General features: G+C 43.5%; 1 protein-coding gene across 7 annotated transcripts in view; it reads right to left on the bottom strand.

Moving 5' to 3' along the window:
• NACC2 (NACC family member 2) overlaps positions 1-14,718 on the bottom strand; it is a 232,831-nt gene that overhangs the window by 43,132 nt on the left and 174,981 nt on the right. For 4 of the 7 annotated variants that reach the window (XM_073541051.1, XM_073541052.1, XM_073541050.1 and 1 more), the window contains one exon: positions 5,252-5,320. The gene's annotated coding sequence lies outside the window, so the exon portion shown is untranslated. Of the gene's footprint in view, positions 1-4,199; positions 4,888-4,917; positions 5,089-5,251; positions 5,321-14,718 lie in introns of those variants that run through there. The other 3 variants (XM_073541056.1, XM_073541054.1, XM_073541055.1) reach the window with 3 other exon arrangements.

Below are 14,718 nucleotides of genomic sequence, written 5' to 3'. Positions count from 1 at the left end.
TCACCTAAAAGGATGTGAGGGTGCTACGTTTTTTAGGTCTTTAATGTAGCTCGGCATATTAAGTAGTAGCATGGGCGTATACGACACAAAAGCTCCCTCCTCCGCCGGCAACACCACATGTGAATACAGTTCTGGGCAGGATATGTTCGCTCACAGAGTTGCCATTTGGGACTTTAGAAAGGTTAGGCAGTGGCCATGTTGGTTGCAAATAAGCTGGTTTTCCAGAAACAGATATTACTAACATACAGCTGAAGACTGAAGGAGAAAAAAAAACAGTGTAGGCTACACCTCCTCTTAATTAAAAAAAACAAAAAAAAAACCAACAACATATAAAACCTGCACACTGAAATAAAGTAAAAGACTAAATTAAAAAAATATAAAAAGCGCGTATAACAAATTAAAAATGATAAAAAAAAATGAATGAAATTAAATGTATAAAGCCGTAATTTTATTTAGCACATCCCGGACGCTAAGTGATTATAGTGTAATTAAGCAATTAATTTCCTTTAGTAACAAAGTGTTCTAAAGTCTCCAGAAGTCAGACGAAGCGACAGCTCAAATCATCTCTTAACACGTGTGTCAACAGATGCGACATTTCTGAAGATCCACGTTTGTATGTGTAAAGTCAGGCACAGCTGGCATGCAGAGGTAGCCTTTCCGAGTTTGTCATTTGGTACAAAACATAAATGTAACCTTTCCAAATATCTATAGGTGACAGCGTATCTATTCTGCAAGTGTCACGATATATTATATTTTGGAATCTTCTGCTGCTGAGGAACTATAAGTCCCAGTACATAAAAAAAAAATCTCATCAGGCTTTGGGACTTGCATTTTACATCTGGAGAACTTTAAAACCAGTCTATTTTTTTTTCCTTTAGACTTGGCTGCCACCCAAGGCTCTCCTCATGCTTAATCAGACTCATGGACATGCTAGGATCTGTAGTTCTACTTCCACTCATTGCTCTTGCTGAAAGGCTATGCTATGAAAAGCTATAGTCCTGCAAAAAATAAGGCTGTGGCTTACCCAGTTCTACAGCAGCAACGGTGTCCCACGATTTTCAAAATACTAAAAAGGTGCTGGGACTTGTATTTCCTCAACAGTACAAATATATATATTTTTTAATCTTAGACATAAAAAATTGTGACATGAACTATCCAAAAAGTGTATGAGTATAAAGCGCCCCAGACCATTCCCTAAGTCAAAAGGGGTCACAGGAGTCATTGAACACGTCTCACTATGCCTAAGGGTGGCCCATTTGTGACTTGGTGCCTGTCTAGCATGAGGCCCAAGCTCAAAAGCCTAGGATGGTCCTACTTAGCCAAGACTCATGGCCAAACTTAACCCCTGGACCAGGGATCAGCAGCCTTGGACACTCCAACTGGAATGAAACTATAACTGGCACCTCCTGGACCAGGGACCAGCACTCCAACTGTGATGAAACTATAACTGGCACCTATTGGACCAGGGATCAGCAGCTTTGGGGGCGCCAACTGGGATGAAACTATAACTGGCACCCTCCCGACAAGGGATCAGCAGCCTTGGGCACTCCAATTGGGATGAAACTATAACTGGCACCGTCTGGACAAGGGATCAGCAGCCTTGGGCACTCAAACTGGTATAAAACTATAACTGGCACCTTCTGAACCAGAGATCAGCAGCCTTGGACACTCCAACTGGGATTAAAATATAACTGGCACCCTCTGGACCAGGGATCAGCAGCCTTAGGCAAACCAGCCTGTGGCTGTCAGGGCACATGGGAAGTTGTAGATTCACAGCAGCTGGAGTGCCCAAAGTTATTAAGCGATACCCTAGAACATCAAGATAAATATAAGCTCTCTGCACCCCAAAAAGCAAAGTACAAGTGCCCATGATCTGTCTGGCATTACTAACCATCCCTCAATCTTCAGCCAATCCATAAGTCATTGGGATGCCATCACCTGACGGCATCATATCAAGGTGAAATCCTCTGAAAATATAAAAAAGATCAACTTTTCCCAATGTGCCCAACTGGAATCTTAACGCTGCGAACTTACGGCGAGCAGATGGAGAATTATTCTGTGTGCTGGCATGGAGCACAGTCGAAAGCCCGAGTTCACACACACAAAAATCTTTAAACCGTTCCGTCTCGTTATTACGCCTCACACACGCAATATGTTGTGGATTTGCAACTTATGTTAACACTCATCGACTCAGCACTGACTCATTTCATCTCGCCAGCGACGACTAACAGGGAGCGCAGTGGAGAGATCATCAGAAGGAAACATCACCGCTGCTAATCCTGATGCAGACAGGGGAAGTGCCAAGCATCACGCCGGCAGAGGGGGAAGGGGGCACATAGTTTATTTTTTTAAAAAGACCACTATACCTTTAAAATGGTCGCTATATACTGAAAGGAGTCCAGTAACCATGGTGATAGAACTTTTCCTCTATCTCTTTTCTACCTCTTAAAGGGAAAGTTGATAAAAAAAAAAAAACACAGACTATCAATAAGTAGAGATTTTATGGGGAAGTCTCTTACCAGCTTCTTACATTAGCAAATGTAGATACAACAAGCGTCCCGACTCCTATGGTACACATTGTGAAATCGGAACGCAAGAGGTGCAAACTTCAGACTTTAATGTATCAAGAACTAAGCAAATAGACGGCAGTGCAAAAACTCGTCCTGCTTCCTTATTACTGGCAGGTTAATTAGCTTCCCGGGAAATTGGCCCTAGCTTGTATATACAGTATGTGCTTGGGAAATTAGATTGTGAGCCAATAGGGATTGAAGACAACAAAAATGCATTTGTTTCTGCCAGCAAATCCCAAAATGTTTCCACAACTTATCGCTCATCTATGGGGTTCTAGAATATAGATGGGAGTTTATTCTTAGCCGATACCATAGACATAGATTATATGTGGGGGGTGACGGCCCAAGTAAAACAACTTTACCCAATTACCCCCTACCGCATGTTATACCAGTCGTCATATAAAGCCACAGACGGATACAACTGTATTTTCAACCGTAATCCGCTTTAAAGGATCCACGATATGAATATTACTGTCCCGCAATCGAGAGTCGTACTCTCGTCTCCAGCACTTTGAAAGTTAATTCTGCTGATTTTCTGTCCTCCCTTCACTGCAGAATCTATGAACCTACTGCATAGATATATAACAAGCCAAAGCATAAATATTCCTGCCATGAATTAGAAATGTCACCTACCGAAAATAGACATTAAATTGATGCCAGAGGGACGGGCAAACTAAACAAAATGTGAAGTTTTGGGAGCCATGTTTTTACTCTTTTGGGTATAGCTATATAATAAAACTATATACATATGCACACACACAAACAGTACATTTGTATATAGTTGCACCAAAAAGTAGCAAAAACTTGGATCCTAAAACTTTTCTTTTTGATTAGCTGGACACCTTTGCCCAACCCTCTGTCCTGGCATCAAATTTGAGGTCTATTTTCAGAAGGCGACATTTCTGTCATTCGCTGTCGACTTGCTTGAAACTGACCAGGGGTTAATGTCTGAATAAAGTTGGCATGTTTTTCCCATGTTTAGGTGGTCTGTCACCAGCTTTCTCCTATATTAAAGGAACTTTACAAATTAAAAAGTGTCCTATGAATTTAACCTTAGCTACAGTGAGTGATTTAGAATGGATTTATAAACCCCACTAAAGGACAGGAACGGATATGGGTACAGCGCAATGGAATATGGCAGTGCTATACTGGAAAATAGTACAAGGCATTGATATAACTCATACACATAAGACCTACATTACATACATGCAACAAGGATGGCTGTAAGGGAGGATCAGTATGGGTATGTGCCCAGGGGGCACCACTAAGCCAAGGTGAAGGTAAGCCTTGCTCCCACTTCTTACAAAACATATATGCTCCAGCCATCTATATAAGCATATGTCTCGCTATATACAGGATATTATAGTAAGATATAAAACCTTTCATTACTCCAGCAAAACATTTGAATACCAAGTAAACTTTTGATTTATAAACAAGAACCAGCAGTGTGCTTCCATCCACCTGCAAAAGCCAATGCAAGGTGTTACCCGAGAAGGAGATGTACGCTGCAAAAAGTCCTTAGGGTACCGAAAAGGTTAATGATCTGAAGTAACGTGGAGGAATAAAATGAACAATGGAGATGTCACAGGGAGACAGAAGCAGGTCTGCATGCAGTGGTCTTCTACTTACACGCTGCAGAACGTCTCCGCTGTTAGACCCCCTTACCCTGGTCCGGTAAGATTTCGGCTCTTGCGCTTTATTTTTCCTAAGTGTTTGGGATGTAAACATGTCCGGTTTGAGCTCGGAGATGTGCCAGCACGCTGCCGTGGAATGTGCAGAATTATGTGCCAGTGCTGCCTCAGTAACGATCTGAGTGGGCATTACATCCTATAGAACATGCTGCAGTGCGAACAGAGGATTCTAAATTTTTAATACCTGCTGGGTGGTTTAGAGGGGGGGTGATATGGGTGGGGGGGGGCGTGGAACGACGAGCACCTCTGTAGTTCTATCTGGAGACTCCTATGATCTCCACTCAGTGAAGAATTAGAATAGGAGAGTTGACAAAAGTGCAAGGATGCTTTTTCAAGTCAGACATGAGCCCATTAATGCATCCCCCCCTCCCTCTCCTTTCCTGCCCGCCAGTGTCTGGATCTAAGGCAATGCAGCTCACATAGAGCCTTTAATATCTTGCACTCCAGTATTCCCAGACTGTGTTATGGTATTGCATCAAATTACCTCACAGTGGGCTAAATCAGGACAAAAGCCCGGGCACTTGTGCTGTAATAAGATTTGCCTTTTGCTGCATTAAAGGAACAAGAGTGAGCAGTACCCTCCGCTAATCCCAAAGACTCCGCCAACCCAAATCGCCAAAGCAATAAAAAAGAAAAACCCTTCTTTGTATACTGACCATCAGTAAAGAATCAAAAGCCAGGAGTGATGGGCACCTGCATGGGCACCAGCCTTGCCCCTCTTCTTAGAATCATGCAATCAAATGCTAATATATCCATGAAACAGCTCAACATATTCTTCCCATTTGGGGGCAATAATCAAGCTATAGTGTCCCCGAGTGTATGAGCAGCAAATAGACGGTGCAGGAGAATAGAGACACTAGACAGACAGGCAAGAGGAGGAGGAAGTGGGGGGGGGTATGTCCCATTTTCTTGTGTCTGCAGAACATAACGTATACACCGACACATAAAGAACTAAAGGAACTTCGACGTGTCTGCCTGATGGAAACATACCTTAAAATTCCAAAACTGGTCCCAAGTATCCCGACGTCAGGGAAGAGAGGTCCCGCTTTCAGCTCGTCACTAAAAAAAGCATAAAAATTAAATAAAAAAAGCGTCAGGGGGAAAAAAATAGATCAGCATCAAAACAAAAAAAACCTCAAGGTTTTAGCAAGTCAAAATGTCCACAGCAGTACATAGCATGTCAATGAATTGGCCGGATGCAGATTAACATTCAGCTTTGCTCTCTGCAATGAATAGAGTCTTTTGATTAGAGACTTGGAGTAAATGCCAGTTCTGGGTTGAAGCTTTAAAAAACAGAGGAAGATCAGTGCCAGAATAATGCTTTCAGTGTTGGTACAAGACAGACTTCTGATGAGTCACTGCAATGCAAACAAAGATGGCAGGATTACTGTACTGTATGCTGATGGAGTGCTTAGTGGTGCCACAGCAACACAGACAGGTTGGAAATTTATAGTGCAGTTTTGCATATGAATTACACTGTAAAACTGCCTCTCCTGCCATCCAGTCCAGAGTGTCAAAGCATTTAAACTATTCCAAACAGTCTGCAGAGCTGGCAGCCGCCACGTTTAACTCCTGCAGGCGGAGAGGGGAAAAAAAGGAGAGAGAGATGCTGGAGAGAGTCCAGGACTTTCTATAGATTATTACAGGGTGCTGTTGCCATCCCCTCTCCTCCGGAGTTGGTGTTAGGATGTCTGTCCCTACAGCCTGACATCTGGTCTGCAGCAGGAATCCAGACACAAGGGGGAAAGCTGGGAGGTTTATCTGCAATAACAATTTAAGGGAGGGAGGGGAGGCATCAATCCTCACTGTTATTCTTCACATCAGGTCATTACCGTCCAGGGTCAAGGAAAATACCTGCGATTGACTCCTTGCTGTTCCTCGGAGTGGAGAGAATGGGAGCTGGATGTATTTTATGTGTATTTACAAATAGATACATTTGTTTTGTCTGGAGTTTAGAAAATTGATACAATGCGTCTGTTACTTTTATGGGTTTCTTAAGAATCCCTCAGAAGAGATGAAGACCCCCTGATGAATGGGATTGATAAATAAGCTGTGAATCAATCTCTAAATTAGAGACGGTGTGAACACTGCGGTAAGGTAACTTTAGTAGACATGCAGCAACTTCGGCTGCCCCCATAAGTGCATGAACTATATATGGGCCCCCCGAGACTCTTTGGCCCCTGTGGAGTTTGCACAGGTTGTATCAATGATATGTCCGTCCCTGCCCCATCACTATATTGGGATGAAGTTTCGAGTTAATCTTCATATTATATAAACTTTTGCAATTTGCCGTGGCCACTGCCGCACCACGGCCACCTATATCAGAGCACCTCTTGTATGGGGTACTAATGAGGACTTTAAATACCCCAGGTTCATAAAGGGGAAGAAGTGTTACCCCTTCAGGGCCGTCATCGGGTAATTAGAACATTTTGGAGGACTCAGCGGGTCAGTAAATGATGCAGACAGCCCATTGATGTCAATAGAAACAGATTAATAGTGCTTAAATTCTCCTCTGGCGACTGCCAGATTTCACTGCTGATCACAGTTGATCCCTGGCCATAATATGATTAGCTTATATTGAAAGGACCCTTCTAATTGTAAGAATCATTAAAGGGGCTTTCCTGGCTTCTTATACTGGGAGAGGTCATCAATATCAAATTGGTGGAAGACCAGTAACCCACCCCTGACAGTGAATGGAGACAAACTACACAGCGTCGTACACCACGTAGTGGCGGTTTACAGGTACTAGAGCTCATTTTCTAGTGAAGTGAATGGGAGCTGAGCCCTGTTTTTCTGGCTCAATATCCTATTGACATATAGCTGCCGCACTTGGGATCTCCATCAATCTCATATTGTGGACCTAGGTCATTAATATTAGAAGTGTGCAAAACCCCTTTAATCTCTCCTGACATCAACAGCTAACTGGGAACAGTTTTAGGTATTAACCCACAAATGATCATTCTTAACAAAACATGTTATTTCCATGCCCCATTAATACCAGCGTTTATACCATAAGTTTCCTTTAATTCCTAGACAAAGGGGTAATTTTGAGTTCCTAGGATATTAGCTGGGGCTTATGCTATAGATCGGAGCGTCCTTTTGCCACCATCCTCAGACATTGTGACAGCTCTTCTATCAGAAAATCCTCTGTTGCTCTGCTACTATTTGGATATATAGATGTCATGGGGAGAGACCCTCTTTAAACTGCATGTCAAACTACAGTGTGGGAGCAAACTCTCCGCTCTTCTCACAGGCCAATATTCTCAGCGCAATTAGTAAATATTCCAAGTCTTCTATTAGGCACTCAACCTCCGCCTAATCCATAATCCTCTCATCATCATTCACATGGGGCACATCGCCACAGGGCAAAGATTATCCCAAATACGTCCACAATGCCCACTCGCTTCCCTGCTTGCCGACAGAAGGGGGCATTGGATCGGTCGCTACAAAATACACGGGTACGGCTATGAGTTAAAAGTAGATTATGACAGTGCCAGCCTGTAACAGGGAAGGTCTAATGATTAACGTTAAAGGGAAATACTCTATTAATACTTGAAGATGTAGCAGAGTCGAGTTGGTCATTTAGCAGATTCTGCATATTGCTATTACAACTGCATTAATCATAGCATCTAAATGTACGAGGCTTTTCTATATTTCTATATGTAATGTCAATTGTGTCCTCCAGCACTTTGGCCAGCAGGAGGCACTTGTGGCGGATCCAGCCATTATATGTTAGTAATGGATGGTGAGGGGTGTAGTGATTGTGGGGCTTTGAAACAGTTTAAGATTGGAACTAGTGATGTCATGTTACTCACTTACTGTGAGATTTTAAGACAATGAAGTAAAGACCCGGCCCCAGAAACAAAAGTTCATTTTTTTTCCACTAGATCTTGGAATAGTAATAACTTACAGAATTGGATGTCTTTAAATAAAATGTTCTTGTGCTGAGATAATCTTATAAATGTGCCCCTGCTGTGTATGAAGTAATGGCTGTGTCTGACCGTACAGGAACATGGTCTGATCATACCACAGCTCCTGGGCAGGGGAGAATGCAAAAGAGTATACAGATATTACAGCATTAGTGCTTTCTGCCTTCTAATACTTCAGTAATAGAATGCATGGTTATAATGGATGTCACTTTTATATCCTGATGAATTGATGTCCCCACTGTACACACACTATATGATGCCCCTACAGTAACCACACACTATATGATGCCCCTACAGGACACACACTCTATATGATGCCCCTACAGGACACACACACACTATATGATGCCCCTACAATAACCATACACTATATGATGCCCCTACAGGACACACACACTATATGATGCCCCTACAGTAACCACACACTATATGATGCCCCTATAGGACACACACACACACACACACACACACACTATATGATGCCCCTACAATAACCACACACTATATGATGCCCCTACAGGACACACACTATATGATGCCCCTACAGTAACCACACACTATATGATGCCCCTACAGGACACACACTATATGATGCCCCTACAGGACACACACACACTATATGATGCCCCTACAGGACACACACACACTATATGATGCCCCTACAGTAACCACACACTATATGATGCCCCTATAGGACACACACACACTATATGATGCCCCTACAATAACCACACACTATATGATGCCCCTACAGGACACACACTATATGATGCCCCTACAGTAACCACACACTATATGATGCCCCTACAGGACACACACTATATGATGCCCCTACAGGACACACACACACTATATGATGCCCCTACAGGACACACACACACTATATGATGCCCCTACAGGACACACACACTATATGATGCCCCTACAGTAACCACACACTATATGATGCCCCTACAGGACACATACACACTATATGATGCCCCTACAATAACCATACACTATATGATGCCCCTACAGTAACCACACACTATATGATGCCCCTACAGGACACACACACACTATATGATGCCCCTACATCAAAACAAAAACAAGCTAAGCCACAGAAAACCAGAGAGGTTGGTAACTAAGTGGATTGCAGACCCTTGATCCTATCCACACAACTAGCAGTAGCCGTGGAGCGTACCTACGATGATCCTAGACGCCTTGTCACAGCCGGAGAACTAAATAAGCCTAAAGCAAGAAAAGGGGAAATCTGAACTGCCCCAGAGCAGACCCCAAAGCAATAGACAGCCCCCAAACATGTATTGTCGGTGAGACAAGATGAAAACACAAACACAGATAGAAAAATAGGCTGCGCAAACGATGGGGCCCACACTAACTAGAAAGGACAGGAAAGGAAAGATGCTGTCTGCGATCACGCACAAAAACCCTGCCAAAAAATGTCCAACACTTTCTGATAACAAAAACCCTGTAGTCACTAGACTTCAATTCCCTATATCAGCACTCTGGTATATTCTGAAGACAGAGCAAAACAAGACCAAACTGATCAGGGACAAAAAGCAAACTGGCATAAACAGAGACATAAGAATGGAAATTCAGCACAGCCCCAGCGGGGGCTGGCTGACCACAAAAACTGAGTAAACCAGACGAAATCTCAAGTGATAAATAGCAGAGCACACTTAGCTTTAGAAGGCAGAAACAGAACTGGAAACTAGAACCTCAGGGCAGGAAAATCACCAGCACAAAATTAGGGAGTCGGCTGTCTTAAATCCAGTCAAAGACGCCTGATGTCCAATCGCAGTCCTCCTCCTCAGGTGGCAGGTCTCTGCCATTTAGATCAGCTTCATTACCTGCTGTCACCACCAGAGGGAGCCCGGTTGGAGAACTCACGACTCCTCTGTCAACACAGCCAGCTCCACCACCCTCACCAGAAGCCAGAGGTAAACCAAAAAATGAGTTCACAACAGTACCCCCCTTGAGGAGGAGTCACCGAACCCTCATCCACACCACCAGGCCGATCAGGATGGGCCCGGTGAAAAGCATGAACCAATCTATCGGCATGAATTTCATAGGCAGAGACCCAAGAATTGTCCTCCTGGCCATAACCCTTCCACTTGACCAAATACTGGAGTCTCAGTCTAGCCAGACGAGAATCCAGTATTTTCTCTACCTCATATTCCACATTAACTTTATCTAATACAGGGTCAGGAGGTGCCGCCATAGGAACTACTTGCTCAACAAACGTCTTCAACAGAGACTTATGAAACACGTTATGGATCTTAAACGTAACTGGAAGAGCCAATCGAAAAGAAACCGGGTTAAGAATCTCCAAAATCTTATAAGGTCCAATAAATCTTGGCTTAAACTTTGGAGACGCAATCTTCATGGAGATATTTTTTGACGACAACCAAACCATATCACCCACTTTAAACCGGGGACCAATAGTCCTATGCCGGTTGGAAAACCGCTGGGCCTTTTCTTGAGAGAGGGACAACTTATCCACCAATTGGTCCCAAATCTGCTGCATTCTCTCTACTACAGTGTCAACACCTGGGCAGGCTGAAGATTCCACTTGCCCTGAAGAAAATCGAGGATGAAACCCAAAGTTACAGAAAAAGGGCGACATCAAAGTGGCAGAACTAGCTCTATTATTTAGAGCGAATTCTGCCAAGGGCAAAAATGAGACCCAATCATCCTGATCAGCAGATATAAAACATCTCAAATAGGACTCCAAAGTCTGGTTTGTTCTCTCAGTCTGCCCATTGGTCTGTGGGTGAAATGCAGAGGAGAAGGATAACTGAATTCCCAGCTTGGAACAAAAAGCTTTCCAAAATCTGGAGACAAACTGGACTCATCCGTCCAACACAATGTTCTCAGGAATCCCATGCAACCGAACCACCTGTTGTAAAAACAAGGGCACCAACTCTGAGGAAGATGGCAACTTTGGGAATGGTACAAGATGGACCATCTTAGAGAATCTATCACAAATCACACAGATAAAAGTCATTCTCTGGGAGACAGGAAGATCAGAAATAAAATCCATTGAGATATGGGTCCATGGCCTCTTGGGCACCGGCAAGGGCATCAACAAACCATTAGAACGAGAACAAGGTTTAGACGGGGAACAAGTCCCACAGGACGGCACAAAATTCCTGACATCACGAGATAAGGCGGGCCACCAAAAAGACCGACTCACCAAATCTCTGGTACCAAAAATACCTGGATGACCAGCCAACGTGGAGCAATGAACTTCAGACATCACTCTCTTCCTCCACTGGTCAGGAACATACAATTTTCCCATAGGACAACGATCAGGTTTGTCCTCCTGAAATTCTTCCAGGGCACATCTCAAATCGGGCGAGATGGCAGAAAGGACTACCCCCTCACCTAGGATGGTAGTAGGTTTAGTCACAATAGGAGAATCAGCAAAGAAACTCCTAGAAAGGTCGTCTGCCTTAACATTCTTAGTGCCCGGAAGAAAGGAGACCACAAAATCAAAGGGTGTGAAAAACAAGGCCCACCTAGCCTGTCTAGGATTCAAGCGTTTGGCCGACTCCAGGTAAATCAAATTCTTGTGGTCAGTGAGGACCGCATCTTGATGTCTCCCTCCAACCAATGACTCCACTCCTCAAATGCCCACTTCATGGCCAACAATTCCCGATTCCCCACATCATAGTTGCGTTCAGATGGGGAGAACTTTCGGGAAAAGAAGGCAAAGGGATTCATTTTAGAAGTCACCGGATCTTTTTGGGACAAAACAGCTCCTGCACCAATCTTCGAAGCATCTACCTCTACCTGAAATGGAAGTGAGACATCAGGTTGCCGTAAAACCGGAGCAGAAGTGAAACTCCGTTTCAGTTCCTGAAATGCCAAAACAGCCTCTGGAGACCAATTCAGCACATCAGCGCCCTTCTTGGTCAGATCAGTCAGTGGTTTGGCAATACCAGAAAAATTAGCTATAAATTTACGATAGAAATTAGCAAAACCCAAAAACTTCTGGAGAGCATTCAAAGAAGTGGGCTGAACCCGATCATAAATGGCCTGTACATTGGCCGGGTCCATTTCAATAGTTGACGGAGACAAAATAAATCCCAAAAATGAAATCATCTGTACACCAAAAAGGCATTTCGATCCCTTAACATACAGGGAATTCTCCCTCAAAATCCGGAACACAGTCCGAACATGTTCCACATGAGTATCCCAATCACTGGAAAAGATCAGAATATCATCCAAATAGATAATCAAAAACTTATCCACAAAGTCCCGGAAAATATCATTCATGAAGGATTGGAACACAGAAGGGGCATTAGTGAGCCCAAAAGGCATCACCAGGTACGCAAAATGTCCCTCCGGAGTATTAAACGCCGTCTTCCATTCATCCCCATGCTTGATGCGAATAAGATTATACGCCCCCCCTGAGGTCAAGCTTAGTAAGCCAGCAGGCACCTTTAACTCTGGAGAATAAATCAGAAATCAGGGGTAACGGATACTGATATTTAACCGTAATTTTGTTAAGGGAACGATAGTCAATACAAGGCCTTAATGAACCATCTTTCTTAGCCACGAAAAAAAAAACAGCACCCAAGGGTGAAGAGGATGGTCTAATATGACCCTTCTCCAACGACTCCTTAATATAAGATCGCATAGCCTAGTGTTCAGGTACAGATAAGTTGAAAAGCCGACCCTTGGGAAATTTACACCCAGGTCTCAACTCAATTGCACAGTCATAACTCCTATGAGGAGGCAAAGACGCAGACTTACTCTCACTAAATACATCATAAAAATCAGCCAAATAGTCAGGAACATCATGAGACTGGGGAGAGGTGGAGACAACAGGAGTGTCACTAAGAGCACACCGACAGCCCCAACTCACCACAGACAGAGATTTCCAATCCAAAACTGGATTATGGATTTGCAACCAGGGAAAACCCAGAACAATAGTATCATGCAAATTATGCAGCACCAAAAATCTACAATTTTCTTGGTGGTCTGGGGCGACCTGCTTTATCACCTGGGTCCAAAACTGAGGTTTATTCTCCGCCAAAGGAGTAGCATCAATACCCCCCTCAAAGGAATAGGCATCCACAGAGGTATCATGGGAAAACCACAACGTTTAGCAAAATCCAAATTCATCAGATTCAAAGCCGCTCCTGAATCCACAAAAGCCTTGGCGGAAAATGTGGATAAGGAGCAGATCAGAGTAATTGGCAAAAGAAACTTAGGTTGTACACTTCCCACCGCAAATGTGTGTGCAAAACGTTTCTCTTGTTTAGGGCAGACAGAAATAATATGAGAGGCATCTCCACAGAAAAAACACAGCTTATTACAACTTCTATATTCCTGACGTTGCACCCTAGACAAAACTCTATCACATTGCATAGGTTCAGACATTTGTTCAAAAGGTGGCAATGCCTCTCGTGTAGTTTTACTTTCATGTAAACGCCGATCAACTTGAATGGCTAATGACACAGAATCGTTAAGACCAGAGGGAACAGGAAATCCCTCCATAACATCTTTTACAGTTTCTGATAAACCCTTGCGAAAGAGAGCTGCCAAGGCACCAACATTCCATGTAGTAAGGACCGCCCACTTTCGGAATTTTTGACAGTATAACTCTGCAGAATCCTGACCCTGGTTCAATGCCAATAGGGCTTTCTCAGCTTGATCAATAGCATTAGGTTCATCATACAACAACCCCAAGGCTTGAAAAAATGCATCCACATTAGTCAGAATAGGATTTTCAGGTGTCAAAGAAAACGCCCAATCCTGGGGATCGCCGCGCAGCAAGGAGATGACAATTTTAACCTGCTGCGCAGAGCTCCCCGATGAGTTAGGCTTCAAGGCAAGAAACAATTTACAATTATTCTTAAAATTCAAAAATTTAGACCGATCCCCAGAAAACACATCAGGAGTAGGGATTTTTGGTTCAACAGCATGAGACTGAGCGAGATAGGCGGAAATTCCCCGCACTTCGGCAGCGAGCTGCTCCACATGATCAGACAATTGCTTAATCTCCATTAAGGAAAAAATCCTCCTACGGCCCCAAAGAAAAAGAAGAAAAAAATACATATAAAAAAAAAAATTCTGACACTTTTTTTTTACAATTTTTTTTTCCTGCTTTTGAGTACCCTAGAATCTGCAGTATGGCTGGTGATTCTGTTATGATTGAGTCACCGAGGAGGAAAAACAAGCTAAGCCACAGAAAACCAGAGAGGTTGGTAACTAAGCGGATTGCAGACCCCTGATCCTATCCACACAACTAGCAGTAGCCGTGGAGCGTACCTACGATGATCCTAGACACCTCGTCACAGCCGGAGAACTAAATAAGCCTAAAGCAAGAAAAGGGGAAATCTGAACTGCCCCAGAGCAGACCCCAAAGCAATAGACAGCCCCAAAACATGTATTGTCGGTGAGACAATAAGATTCCCCCCACAGTACTCACACACACTACACACTATACTGTATGATGTCCCCCACATACAGTACACACAGTCACCACTACCCACAGTTGCCCTGACACACTATGAT

This window comes from Dendrobates tinctorius, unplaced genomic scaffold, assembly GCF_039654945.1.
Source record: "Dendrobates tinctorius isolate UK_male_01 unplaced genomic scaffold, ASM3965494v1 ptg000120l, whole genome shotgun sequence".
NCBI lineage: Eukaryota > Metazoa > Chordata > Amphibia > Anura > Dendrobatidae > Dendrobates > Dendrobates tinctorius.
The sequence above is the reverse complement of the archived record's forward strand: the minus strand, read 5'-3'. Positions and strand labels throughout refer to the sequence as shown.